The following is a 13738-nucleotide window of genomic DNA, read 5'->3' as shown; positions in this document are numbered from 1 at the left end:
TTCACCCCTAGACATCCTGATTTCAGGTTGTCTGGGGGAGGCACTTGGCATCAAGTGTGGTTTAGGATCACTCTAAGTTGAGGACCTATGGTGATGAACCAAACACTTCTTTATTCTTAGCGATAAATGACACTTGGCAAAATAAGTGTCCTTACCCTCCTCTTCTGGGCTATTTTGGAAGGATGTGACCTAATCCTCCTCTCTTCAATCCCCCTCCCCTGCCACCAAAATATAGAAGAGTGAGTGAGCTAATACAAGGGAAGTTTCAGTCTTAGGTCTCCTTTTTCGTAGGCATTGCTAATATCTAGGAGTGGCAGTCTTAGAACCCGCTTTACCAGGCTTGCCTGCACGGGGGAGGACCCATGGGGAGGGACAGAGGGAGGGCAAAAACTACTTGCTACAAAGTATTCATCACAGCCTTTCTCTCTCTCCTCCCCACCCCACATCTCAGTCTTGTCTTTAGATACCCAGGGATTGAGCTCACTAAGGAATGACCTGTTCAGCGGCTGCTTAGCCTGCCCAGATTTTTGGCAGCGCTCTTTAGATCGATAAACTTGTAAGACCTCACTTTTCCAGCTTGATGGCATTAGTCACAATTCCCGGGTAACATAAAGTTTCCTTCACCGTTCTGTTACATTAATTGTTAGCCAACCATAAAGAGTCTTCTGGTAGTCTGCTGCTATGTAACAAGCCTAATGAAAGATTCAAAATTAAAAATAAGATAAAAGGTGGCTAATCCTTTCCCCAAGTGTGTTTATCAGGGGCCAATTTCATGTGTCATAAATGTTGAGCCATCCTAGTACCTCTCAAAAGTGAGTCAACTTCGAAAACTGTTGGTTGCTTCTAAAGGTTGGGGAGTACATTTATTGTATAAAGAAATCAAGGAAGGGGGGAAATGAAAAAAAATTAGTAAGATCAAAAACTGGAAAATGAAAATAATTTTAATACTTTTTTGAGCACAAAGAACTCTTAAATAGATTTGGCCTTATCAACCTCGATGCTCTTTTTTATATGCTGCAGTGATGCCCAGATATGTTACAAAAATAAAGATAAATTGTGGAGAAGTGCCTGAGTCAGTATCTGGCACATGGTAGGTGTACAAGAAATATTAGCTGTGTGTGAATGGAGGCGGTGGCAGCTGTGGGGCGGCAGACGGTACATGGTGGGAGGCGATGGATGCCATCCCCAGTGCAGAGCTCAGAGAGACGGGCGGTCCCTCTTTGTCCAGTAGAGGAGAAGGGGGGGGGGAAAGGGCCCCTCTGTTCTGGCTCTGTGCCAGGGCCTCAAGCTATTAATATTAGCTACCATAAATAACATGGGTTGACACTGACGTGCTTCTAGGCCATCACGTTTTAATAATGTTAGAGAATCTAGGAACATGAAATGAGTTTTTAAGTACTTAATATGTGTTTTACCTCAGAGGTCTTTTAACATTGAGAAAGCAAATCTCCTAATAAGTGGTCACTTTCATAAACCATTGCTGAGCATTCGCCAAAAGGCAAATACCTGATAAATTGCCCTGTCTCTGCCATGCACTTTCTCCTTCCATTTTGTCCAGAGGGTATTAGTAAGAACATTTTTCGCTAATATTGCAGTGAGAAAGCCTCTCTCAAAATCACGTGGAGCATATGGTAAGCTGACCTACTCTCACTGAAAGCAAATACAAACTGCTCTGGAATTTAGCTGGCTAGATGGCTAAGAAGCTCAGAGCGAGGGTTGGGGAATTTATCCTGAAGTGATGCTTGTGCATGCGCACTTGACACACGACTGAAGATGCTTCACAACCCAGTGGCGTGGTCCCTGCTGTGGGCACCTGGTGGAGCCTCCCCATAACTCTCATCTCCCCTTTTCTAAGTTGGTACTGGTGACAGTGGGGAAAACTACTGATTTCTTTCCACACCTCAGCACAGCAGCAAAGACTCAGATAAGGAATCTGAGATTGTACTTAACTGAGGTTTGTGCCATTGAAAAATGGAACACCTTAAATCACCATTTGAGCAGAAGGAATTGTGCCTAATTGTAGTAATGGTCTTCATAACCTAAAGTCAGTGTGTGACCCCAAAATACAGAAGAGTTCCAAGACTCCTTTCCCATCTAAAATTATGTAACTCTATGTTTCAAGTTAGTTGTCTTTTCCAACATGGAATTACTAGTTTTTTAGGCAGTAGTTTTCACCTGGGGGGTGGTTTTGCCTCCTAGGGGACATTTACCAATATCTGAAGACATTTATGGTGGTCACAACTGGTGGTACGCTGCCACAGACATCCAGTGGGTTGCCATGGACCGATTAAGTGTGTCCTGTCAGGATTCATATGTTCACATACCTTACTCATTTGCATTTGATTGATGGTGCTTGGAGATAAGTCCTTTAGGAGGTAATTACGTCATGAAACTCCTATAATGGAATAGGAAGAGAAACAGAGTTAGCTCTTACTCTCTTTCTGTCATGTGATGTTACAATGAGAAGACAGTAGTCTCTAAGCCAGGAAGAGGACCTTTACCAAAAGCGCAACCTTGTTGGCACCCTGATCATGGTCTTCTGGCCTCCTGAACGGTGAGAAATAAATGTGTAGTGTTTAAGCCATCCAGGCTACAATACTAAATACCTTATCCAAGACATGACTAGAGCCGAGAGATGTTGCCAAACATCCTACAATGCATAAAACATCTCCCCACAACAAATGACGTGTCCCAGAATGTCAACAGTGCCGAGGTTGAGAAACCCATGAATGAATGCCGGTCGGAGAGAATGTCGTGGTTCAGGGAAGGGAACTTGTTACAAGAGAAAGCCAGCACTTGTATTTCCTGGGAGCATTTTGCCAGCTGCCTTGCTGCAGTTTTGCAATGTTGATTTTTGACTCAAGAGGAAGCAAAACTCAGACGAGTGGGAGATGCAGATGTGAACTGCCTTAATTATGAGAACGCTCCTCTGCCAAGGACACACGGGAGTCCAGTTCGTGCATTTACACAGAGAGAAGACATTTAAACGATCTATCTTCTTAGTTTTACTTTTTTTCTTAAAGGAGCACTTTACAAGAAATTTCATTCACCTTAACCATAGCCAAAGAATTCTCTAATGGGAGCTCTTTAGCATATCAGGAAAGACTAATTCTCGATGGAAAGTATTGCATACTTTTCTGCTAGAGGCTCCCTTTCACACACACCAGGCCAGGGTGTTGCCTGTAAACACCTGATACTGAGAAGTGTAGGCCAGCAACGTGGGTGCTGCCTGGGAGCTTGTTATAAATGCAGAATCTCGGTCCCAGCCCAGACCTACTGAATCAGACTCTGCATTGTGACGAGGTCTAGGAGTAGGGAGTTATTGCTGTGCATGTTAAAGATCAAGAAGCACGGCCAGGCCATCTTCATTGTATGCTAATGAAGCCCTAATTTTTGTGACTGTGAGTAAAGTGGATTTTACTCTTACGGACTTAGGTGGGCATTTGTTTATGACTGGTTATCTTGTATTAGGCCAGTTGGTTTACCTTTTAAGCTTCAGTGTTCTCATTTGTAAGAAGAAAGAGGGAGGAGGAGAGAATGAGAATCTGTAAGTTCTTTTCCACTTCTGACATTGTAGGAAACGTACATTCTCCAGTGAAAACACAATTTATAATGGAGTTGTCCTGGTGAATGTAAGCTTGAGAAAAAGAGAGCTTCTAGCCATAAATGCACTGTTAATTAATAGTCACTAAATTCTTATGCAAATAGTCTACCTCCAACCTTGAAACTGAGCTTACCTAAGGGGGGTGTGCCTCTTGGTTGGCACTAGGCCGACTCTTCATCGATTCTTTGCCTCCTTGGTTGCATGAACACTGTGGATAAATTAACCGATTCCCAAATACCACCCTTATCTGTACAAGCCGGCTCTGGGGCTCTCTTGCAATGCTTACTTGACCCTCATCCCCCCGACTTGAGTTCCAAAGCAGAAGTAGCCCACCTTCCTTCATCTAGCCAGTGTCATTTGAAAACGGAAAGGCTGGGTACAGGTGTAGAAAGATCTATTGGCACAACTTGAAAAATGAAAAATTTCCGCAGTTCAGCCTCATTTCAGAGCTATCTCTGAAGAGTAATTTGGGGAGATGGTATTTTGCTTTCTTGCATGCACAGTTCAGGCAAGATCACAGCCGTGAGCCAAATCATGGACACACCACATCTCTATTCCTGTGGTGTGCTGTGCGTGGGGGGCCCTTAAAGTTAGTTTTTCTCTGGAAAAGAGGAATTACTGAAAGCAGAAAAATTTATCTTTACTATAAACCAGTTCATACCAAAAAAAACCCCCGGAAGTTCATTGTGAAAGCAGAAAAATTTATCTTTACTATAAACCAGTTCATACCAAAAAAACCCCCGGAAGTTCATTGTGCTGGTAGCGAGGTACAAGCTGCACTGTGATTTGGAGATGGAGGTAATGTCCCATTTCTTCACTTCCCAGATCAAATGAGAACTGGGCTTGGCTGCCACCACTAGATGAGTTCCAATCAAGTATTATTTCCTGTCCCCAGATCGTTGAAGAATGCAGAGGGCTTGTGTCTTGCTTCTGTGGCAGGTGGTGAGGTGGGAGATGCAGGCTGGCATCTGGGTTGGTGCCAACAGCAGCCTTGGAGCTGATGCTCATGCTGGGTTCTGTTCACACACATTCTGGCTGGCCCCGCAGCCTGGATGCATCCAGCTTTCTCCAAGAAGGAGAACATTTATCTTTCATTCCTTACTAATGTGGCTCAGTAGTAGTCTCATCATGCCCCTCTGTGAGCAGGGCACATGCAGAAAAGACAAATGGAGGTTAAGTTCCCGGTAGGGCCATCTGCTCTCTTAGAATATTGATTTCAGACTACTCTCCCACAGGTGAGCAGAGAAACAGCTGTTCTTCTGAGTCAACCAGGGAATTTAGAAAACATAGATCCATCCCCGGGGGAGAAAATCTGTATTTTTTTCCAAAGTTCTGTGAGTGTTTCAGGTGCTCAGCTTGGCTTGGAAATCCCTAAAGGAGGAAGAAAGCTTGAATCAGGGAACCCAACTATCCAACTATTAGGCTCTGTACTTACTATCCCTATAAATCCAGGCAAATAATTCTCCATCTCTGAGGCTGTTTTTGTTTTATTTTTTTGTTGTTGTTTTTACATATTTTAAAAATATGTACCATGTGCTGTGGAGGAAAAAAAAATACATCTCAGTCTGTCTTCTATCATAATGGTAAAAATTACAAAGAATAGTTATTAGTGCTTGATTCATTTTTAAACACTGCAGTAGGATTTGCGCTGCTACAATCTTTGAGAGCAGTTTGGCAATTATCTTTCAATATTTTAAGTCTACATATCCTCTGATGCTGTTATTTCAATACTAAGAATTTATCAAACAGTAATATCTCCAAAAGCATACAGAAATGTACACATAAAGATGATTATTTCCACATTGTCAGTAAAATAGGAAAAATTACAAACCTAAATTCCCACTAATAGGGGACAGATTGGATAATTTGTGGCATATGCATACAATAAATCACTACCCAAATTCCTAGAAAGGAAAAATTGAATTATATGTACAATCATGCAGTTGACAACGCGTTAAGTGAAAATGCTTCACACACACACACACGTGCAATACATGGAAATGGTTGCTTATGAATACAAAGACTTCTATCTTAGAAGAGTGGTTGGAGGAGATGATACTTTTACTTTGTGTTTTATGCATTCCTGTGTCCTGAACGTTTTGCAATAGCAGGTAAAACTTTTACAAACATGATTAATGTTTGGCCTTTGTTGGGCATATGTTTTGTAAGCTAAAGCAAATGATGAAGATGAACAATTTTGATTATATTCCTAATCCTACTGTTTTATTGTTATGTGTAATTCACTGCATCACAGTGTCTCTTTTCGGTCTCTATATGAATAATTTTCTCCCTTTGAACTCACTCTCTCTGTCAGGTGATCTGTTCTAGCCAGGATAGACAGAGCAAAGATCTCTTTACTAATTTCATGGGGGTAGCTGGAAAAGAGACAGATACAGGATTAGGTTGGACCTCCCACACAATTCTACCGTTTAATTCCATTTTCTGGGCCATATCCAACAGTGCGCCTTTCTGAAATGCTCTTCCTTCTATTAATGGTTTTAAGGGCAATTTCCCACCCACCCCCCAACTCCCAGAGGGCATTTGACTTTAACTGGAGGAATCTTTGGCTGTCCTATTTGGAGGTGGGGGGGGTTGTTATTGGCCTCTCTGAGGGAGAGGTCAGGGATGCCTCTAAGCATCTCACTGCACAGACCAGCTGTCCCCACAAGGAAGAAATATCTGTCCCCAAATGCCAGTAATGCCACAAGTGAGAAAACTTGCTCCACATCAAGACAAAGGGGAATTTTTTTTAAGCTGTTGGGGAAACTATGAGCTAGCCTCAAAAAGTCAGCTTCTACCACCGATAACATCTCTTTTTGTCCAGGTTTATTGAGATGTAATTTACCAATAAAACTAAAAGATATTTAAAGTATATAATGTTAGGATTTGACATATGTATAGATTTTGAAAGGATTGCCCCTACTGAGTTAATTAACACATCCATGATCTCATGCATTTACCCTAACCCTCCTTTTTTGGATGAGAGTATTTAAATTCTTTCTTTTTTTTAAAGATTTTATTTATTTATTTGTCAGAGAGAGAGAGGAGTGAGAGTGAGCACAAGCAGACAGAGTGGTAGGCAGAGGCTGAGGGAGAAGCAAGCTCCCTGCCGAGCAAGGAGCCCAATGTGGGACTCAATCCCAGGATGCTGGGATCATGACCTGAGCCGAAGGCAGCCGCTTAACCAGCTGAGCCACGCAGGCGTCCCTAAATTCTACTTTCTTAGCAAATCTCAATTATAGAATACACTATGATCAGCTCTAGTCAACAGGTCATACATTAGATCCTCAGACCTTATTTATCTTATAGCTGAAAATTTAACCCTTTTATCAATCTCTCCCCTTTTTTCAGACACTCCTACCCTTGACAACCACTTTTCTACTCTTAGGTTTTTGAGTTTGACTTTTTTTTTTTTTTAATTAAACATAATGCAGTGTTTTGTTTTGTTTTTTTAAAGATTTTATTTATTTATTTGACAGGCAGAGATCACAAGTAGGCAGAGAGGCAGGCAGAGAGATGGGGGAAGCAGGCTCCCTGCCGAGCAGAGAGCCTGATGCAGGGCCCGATCCCCAATCATGACCCGAGCCGAAGGCAGAGGGTTTAACCTACTGAGCCACCCAGGCACCCCCATAATGCAGTATTTGTCCTTCTCTGTCTGGCTCTTTTCCACCCTCAGCATAATGCTCTTCAGGTCATCCATGTTGTTGCCAATAACAGGATTTCCTTCTTTTTAAAGAGTGAATAATATTCCATTATATTTATATGACACATTTTATTGATCCATTCATCCTTCAACAGATTGCTTTGATACATTAGCTATAGTGATCCATCCATCCTTGACCCCTGAACAAGGGAGTACAGATACCTCTTCAAGATAAGGTTTCATAGCTTCAGAATATATAACCAGAAGTGGGATTTTTGGATTATATGATATTTCTAGTTATAATTTCTTGAGGACCCTCCATACTATCTTCCATACTGGCTGTACAAATTTCTGTTAGCACAATATGTAAAGGTTCCCTTTTTTCTGTTCTTGCCTGTATTTGTTTTCAATTGTCTTTTTGATAATAACTATCATAACAGGTGCAAGGTAGTATCTCATTATGCTTTTGATTTGCATTTCCCTGTTGATTAGGATGTTGAACATCTTTACATATTGGCCAGCAGTATGTATTCTTTGGAAAATTGTGTATTCAGGTCCTTTTCCATTTTTTATTTGGGCTATTTGCTTTTTTTGATATTGAGTTTTATGAGTTCCTTGTGTGTTTTGGATATTAGGTCTTTACTGGATGTGGGGTTTGCAAATATTTTCTCTCATTCTGTAGGTTTTCTTTGCATTTTGCTGATTGTTTCCTTTGCAGAGAAGCAGATTTTTAGTGTAAAATAGTCCCACTTGTTTATTTTTGCTTTTGTTGCCTTTGCTTTTTTTTCTTTCTTTTTTGAACTATTTTATTTACATTCAATTAGTTAACATATAGTGTATCATTACTTTTAGATGTGGAGTTCAATAATTCATCATTTGTTTATAACTCTCAGTGCTTGTTACATCACGTGTCCTCCTTAATGTCCATCACCCAGTTACCCCATCCTTCCCACTCACTTCCCCTCTGGCAAACCTCAGTTTGTTTCCTATAGTTAAGACTCTTATGGTTTGCCTCCCTCTCTCTTTTTATCTTATTTTATTTTCCCTCCTTTCCCCTATGCTCCTCTGTTTTGTTTATTAAATTCCACATATGAGTGAAACCATAAGATAATTATATTTCTCTGATTGACTTATTTCGCTCACCATAATACCCTCTACTTCCATCCACACTGATGTAAATGTTAAGATCTCATCCTTTTTGATGGCTGAGTAATATTCCATTATATATACACACCATGTCTTCTTTATTCATTCATCTCTTGATAGACAACTGAATTCTTGTTGCCTTTGTTTTTGGTGTTAAACCCCAAAAAATCATTGTCAAGACAAAAGCTGAGGAGCTTACTCCCTGTTTTCTTTCAGGAGTTTTAAGGTTTCTGGTCTTTTTCATCTCTAATCCACTTTTAGTTGATTTTTATGTGTGATGTAGGTTACAGGTCCAGTTTCATTCATTTACATGTGGCTATACAGTTGTCCCAACACCATTTATTGAAGACACTATCCTTTCCTAGATACTAGTTGACCATTTATGCATGGGTTTATTTCTGAGCTCTCTATTCTGGTCTATTTAATGTATTTTCTGCTTTGTTTTTTTCTTTTTTTTAACCAATGCCATACTGTTTTGATGACTATAGCTTTGTGATGTAGTTTGGAATCAGGGAGCATGTTTTGTTTTCTTAAGATTTCTTGGCCCTTCAAAAATCTCATGTGTTTCCGTACATATTTTAGGGTTTTATTTGGTCTATTTCTTTGAAAAATGCCATTTGAATTTTGAAGGGGTTGCATTAAACCTGTAGAATATATCGGGTGGTATGGACATTTAAAAATATTCTTTTAACCCATGAACATATATCTCTACATTTATGTCATATTTAATTTCTTTTTTCAATATCTTATAGTTGTTATTACTTAGATCTTTCACCCCTTTGATTAAAATTATTCTTCAACATTTAATTTTTTGATGCAATTAATAATGTTACTGTTTTCTTAATTTCTTTTTTTGATGGTTCATTATTAGTACATAGAATGCAACTGATTTTTGTATCCTGCAACTTTACTCAGTTCATTTATTCTAACAATTTTTGGGTGAAATCTTTAGGTTTTCTATAATGAAATATCTTGTCATCTGCAAATTTTACTTTAGCTTTTCTAACTTGGATGGGTTTTAACTTATTATTCTTGCCTGAATGCTCTGGCTAGGATGTCTCAGTGCTACATTGAATAAAAGTTCAAAGGGTAGGCATCCTTGCCTTGTTCCTGATCTTATAGGAAAAGTTTTAGCTTTTTACCATTGAGTATAATGTTGGTTGTGCGCTTGTCATATATGGCCTTCATTATGTTGAGATATGTTCTGTTTATACACATATTGTTGAATGATTTTTACCATGAAAGGATGTTGTAAAATACTTTTTCTGCATCTATTGAAATGATATGATTTTTATCCTTTGCTTTGTTAATGTGATGTTTGATACTGATTTATGAATGTTAAATTGTCTTTGCATTTCTGGAATAAATGCTACTTGATCATGGCATATGATCCTTTTAATTTATCATTGAATTCATTTTGCTAATATTTTATTGAGGATTTTTTGCCTATATGTTCTTCAGGGATATTGGCTTGCAATATTCTTAGAGTGTTCTTATCTGGCTTGAGAATCAGGATATTGTTATCCTCATAAAATGAGTATGGAAGTTTTCTTTCTTTCTTCTTCTTTTTTTTCGTTTGGAAGAGTTTGAGAAGATTTGATAGTAATTTTTGTTTGCATATTGGGTAGAATTCACCAGTGAAGCCATCTGGTCCTGGATTTTTATTTGTTGGAAAGTTTTTAATTACTGATTCAATCTAGGCATTTAAATTCCTAGGGACCTAGGAATCAAGGAGTTTATCCATTTTTTCTAGGTTGTCTAATTTTTGGACATATAATTTTCATAGTAGTCTCTTGAAAGCTTTAAAAAAAATTTCTGTAGTATCAGTTGCAATGTCTCCTCTTTCACTTCTCATTGTATTTACCTGAATCCCCTTTCTCTCTTTTTCTTGAGTCTGGATAAAGATTTGTCTATTTTGTTTATCTTTTTAAAACCCAGCTCTTAGTTTCATTGATCTTTTCTATTGTCTTTCTAGTCTCTATTTTATTTATTTCCACTCTGATCATTGTTATTTCTTTCCCTCTGTAAGTTTGCCCTGAGTTTGTTCCTCTTTTTCTAGTTCCTTGAGCTGTAAATTTATGTTATTTGAGATCTTTCTTGTTTTGTGCTATAGATGTTTATTGCTATGAGCTTTCTTAGAATTGCTTTTGTTGCATTGCATAAATTTGGTATGCAGTGTCTCCATTTTAATTTGTCTCAAGGTATTTTTCAGTGTCCTTTGATTTCTTCTTTGAACCATTGGTTTTCAGGAGTCTATTGTTTAATTTCTATATATTTGAAAATTTTTGAATTTTCTTCTTTAATTTTTTAATTTTAATTTTTTAAGATTCTATTTATTTGAGAGAAAGAGAGAGATTGAGTGAGTTTGTGAGCAGGATGAAGGGCAGAGGGGGAGAGAGGGAGAGGGAAGGAGTCTCCAGCAAATTCTGTGCTGAGTGTGGAGTCTGACAGAGAACTCAACCACACAACCCTAAGATCATAACCTGAGCCAAAACCAGGTGTCAGATGCTCAACTGACTGAGCTATCCAGGTGCCCCTTCAGTTTTCTTATTTTAATTGGTTTCTAGTTTCTTAACATTGTGATTAGAAAAAAATACTTGAGGGACACCTGCATGGCTCAATCAGTTGGGCATCTGCCTTTGGCTCATGTCATGATCCAGGGGTTCTGGGATTAAGCCCCAAGTTGGGCTTCTTACTCAGCAGGGAGCCTGCTTCTCCCTCTGCCTGCTGCTCCCCCTGCTTATGCTCTCTCTCACTTTTTCTCTGACAAATAAATAAATAAAATCTTTAAAAAAAGGAAAAAGTACTTGATATACTTCAATCTCCTTAAATTTATTAAGACTTATTTAATGGCCTCACATACGATCTGTCCTCGAGAGTGTTCTGTGTACATTTCACAAGAATGTGTCATTTGACATTTGTATATTTGACAAGAATTTGAATGGAATTTTCTATAAATATCTGTCAGATCTAACTGCTCTAATTTGTAGCTTGAGGTTCTTGCTTGCTTGCTTTCTTGCTTGCTTTTACTTACTTGTTTTAGAGAGAGAGGGAGGGTGACCTGAGGGAGGAAGAGAATCAGGAGAGAATCTGAAGCAGACTCCCTGCTGAGCATGGAGCCTCATCTGGGGCTTGATCCCAGGACCCTGAGATAATGATCTGAGCCAAAATCAAGCAACCCAGGTGTCCCAATCTTTATTTTCTATCTGAATGATCTATCTGAAAGTAAGGTATTGAAGTCCCCCACTATTATTGTATTACTGTATATTTTTCCCTTCAGATCTATTACTATTTGCTTTATGTATTTAGGTTTTCCTATATTGAGTGCATAAGTCTTTAATAACGCATATCCTTCAGATGAATGGACCACTTTATCATTGTATAATGATCTTTTTTGACTCTTGTTGCAATGTTTGGCTTAACGCCTGTTTTGTCTGATGTTAAATATAACTACCCTCACTTTCTTTTGGCTTCTATTTGTGTGCTTTATCTTACTTTTCCCTTTAGTTTCAGCTTATGTGTGTCCTTAAAGCTAAAGTTTGTCTCTTGAAGACAGCATAGAGTTGGGCCTTATTTTTATATCCATTCTGCCACTCTGTGTCTTGTAATTGGAGATTTTTAATTCATTTATATTTGAAGTAATTATTGATAAGTAGTCTTACGTTTGGCATTTTATTAACTGTTTTCTAGTTGTTTTTTAGATCATTCATTCCTTTCTTCCTCTCTTGCTCTCTTGCTTTCTAATCTGATAATTTTTTATAGTGGTACACTTAGCTTCCTTTACCTTGCATATTTACTCTAAGTTTTTGCTTTGTGGTTATCATAAGGCTTACATGAAACATATAGTAGTCTATTTTTAAGTTGATAACAACTTAACTTTGAGTGTATACAAAGGCTCTGAATCTTAACTCTCCCTCTGTATGTTTTATGTTTTCATGTCATAATTTATGCATTTTTAACATGAGCATCCATTAACAAATGATTATGGTTATTTTTAATACTTTTTTATCTTTATACGAGCATTATAAATGATTTACCCACCACCTTTATAACATTAGAGTATTCTGAATTTAATTATATATTTACATTTATCAGAGAGTTTTATATTATCATTTGTTTTCTTCTTACTAACTGGCATCCTTTTGCTTCAGCTTGAAGAGCCCTCTTTAACCTTTCTTGTAAGGTCTGTCTAGTGGAGATGAATACCTTCAGATTTTGTTTTTGGGGAAACTCTTTCTCTTCTGAAAGACAGCTTTGCATGGTAAAGGATTCATGTTGACATTTCTTTTCCTTTCAGCATTTTGAATACGTCTTCTCACTCTCTTCTGGCCTGCAAAGTTTCTGCTGAAAAATCTCCTGCTAGTCTTATGAGGGTTTCCTTGCATGTAAAAAGTGGCCTTTTTACTGATGCTTTTAAGATTATTTCCTTGTCCTTAACTTTTGATAATTTAATTATAATGTGTCCTGGTGTAGGTCTCTTTAGAATCTTCTTATTTGGAACTCTATATGGTTCCTGGATTTGCATGTCTGTTTTTTCCCTCAGATTAGGAAAGTTTTTGGTCACCACTTCTTTGAGTAAGCTTGTTGCCTCTTTCTCTCTCTACTTTTTGTAGAGCCTTTGTCATGTGATGTTGATCCACTGGATTGTGTTCTATAAGTGCCATCAGCTATCTTCACTGTTCCTCACTGATTTTTCTTTTTGTTACTGTGGATGAATTCCATGCTCTGTCTTCAAGTTTACTGAGCCTTTCCTTCACTTGATCTAGCCCATTTTTGAACCCTTCTATTGCAATTTTCAGTTCATTTATTATATTCTTCAGCTCTACCATTTCCATTTGGTACTTTTTTTTTAAAGTATTTATTTGTTTGACACAGAGATCACAAGTAGGCAGAGAGGCAGGCAGAGAGATAGGGGGAAGCAGGCTCCCCACTGAGCAGAGAGCCCAATGCAAGACTTGATCCCAGGACCCTGAGATCATGAGTTGGGTTGAAGGCAGGGGCTTAACCCACTGAGCCAGCCAGGCACTTTTCCATTTGGTACTTTTTTAATATTTTCTGTTGCTTTGTTGAAATCCTTTACTCATGTTTGCTCTTCTGATCTTGGTGAACATCTTTATGACTATTATTTTGAACTTTCCATCAAGTAAATTACCTACATCTATTTCATTAAAAATCTGTGGAGATGGATCTTGTTCTTTTATTTGAAACATACTTTTGTTTATTTTGCTAGACTCCCTGTCGGGTTTCTGTGCATTAGGTAAAACAGCCACCTTCTAGGTCTCAACAGCATGATCTCAAGTAGGAGATGAACCTAATCTGTCAGTGTGGCCTGAGCGCCTGATTTT

This window comes from Neovison vison, chromosome 4 (assembly GCF_020171115.1).
Source record: "Neovison vison isolate M4711 chromosome 4, ASM_NN_V1, whole genome shotgun sequence".
Classification (NCBI taxonomy): Eukaryota; Metazoa; Chordata; class Mammalia; order Carnivora; family Mustelidae; genus Neogale; species Neogale vison.
Note: the sequence above shows the minus strand (reverse complement) of the source record.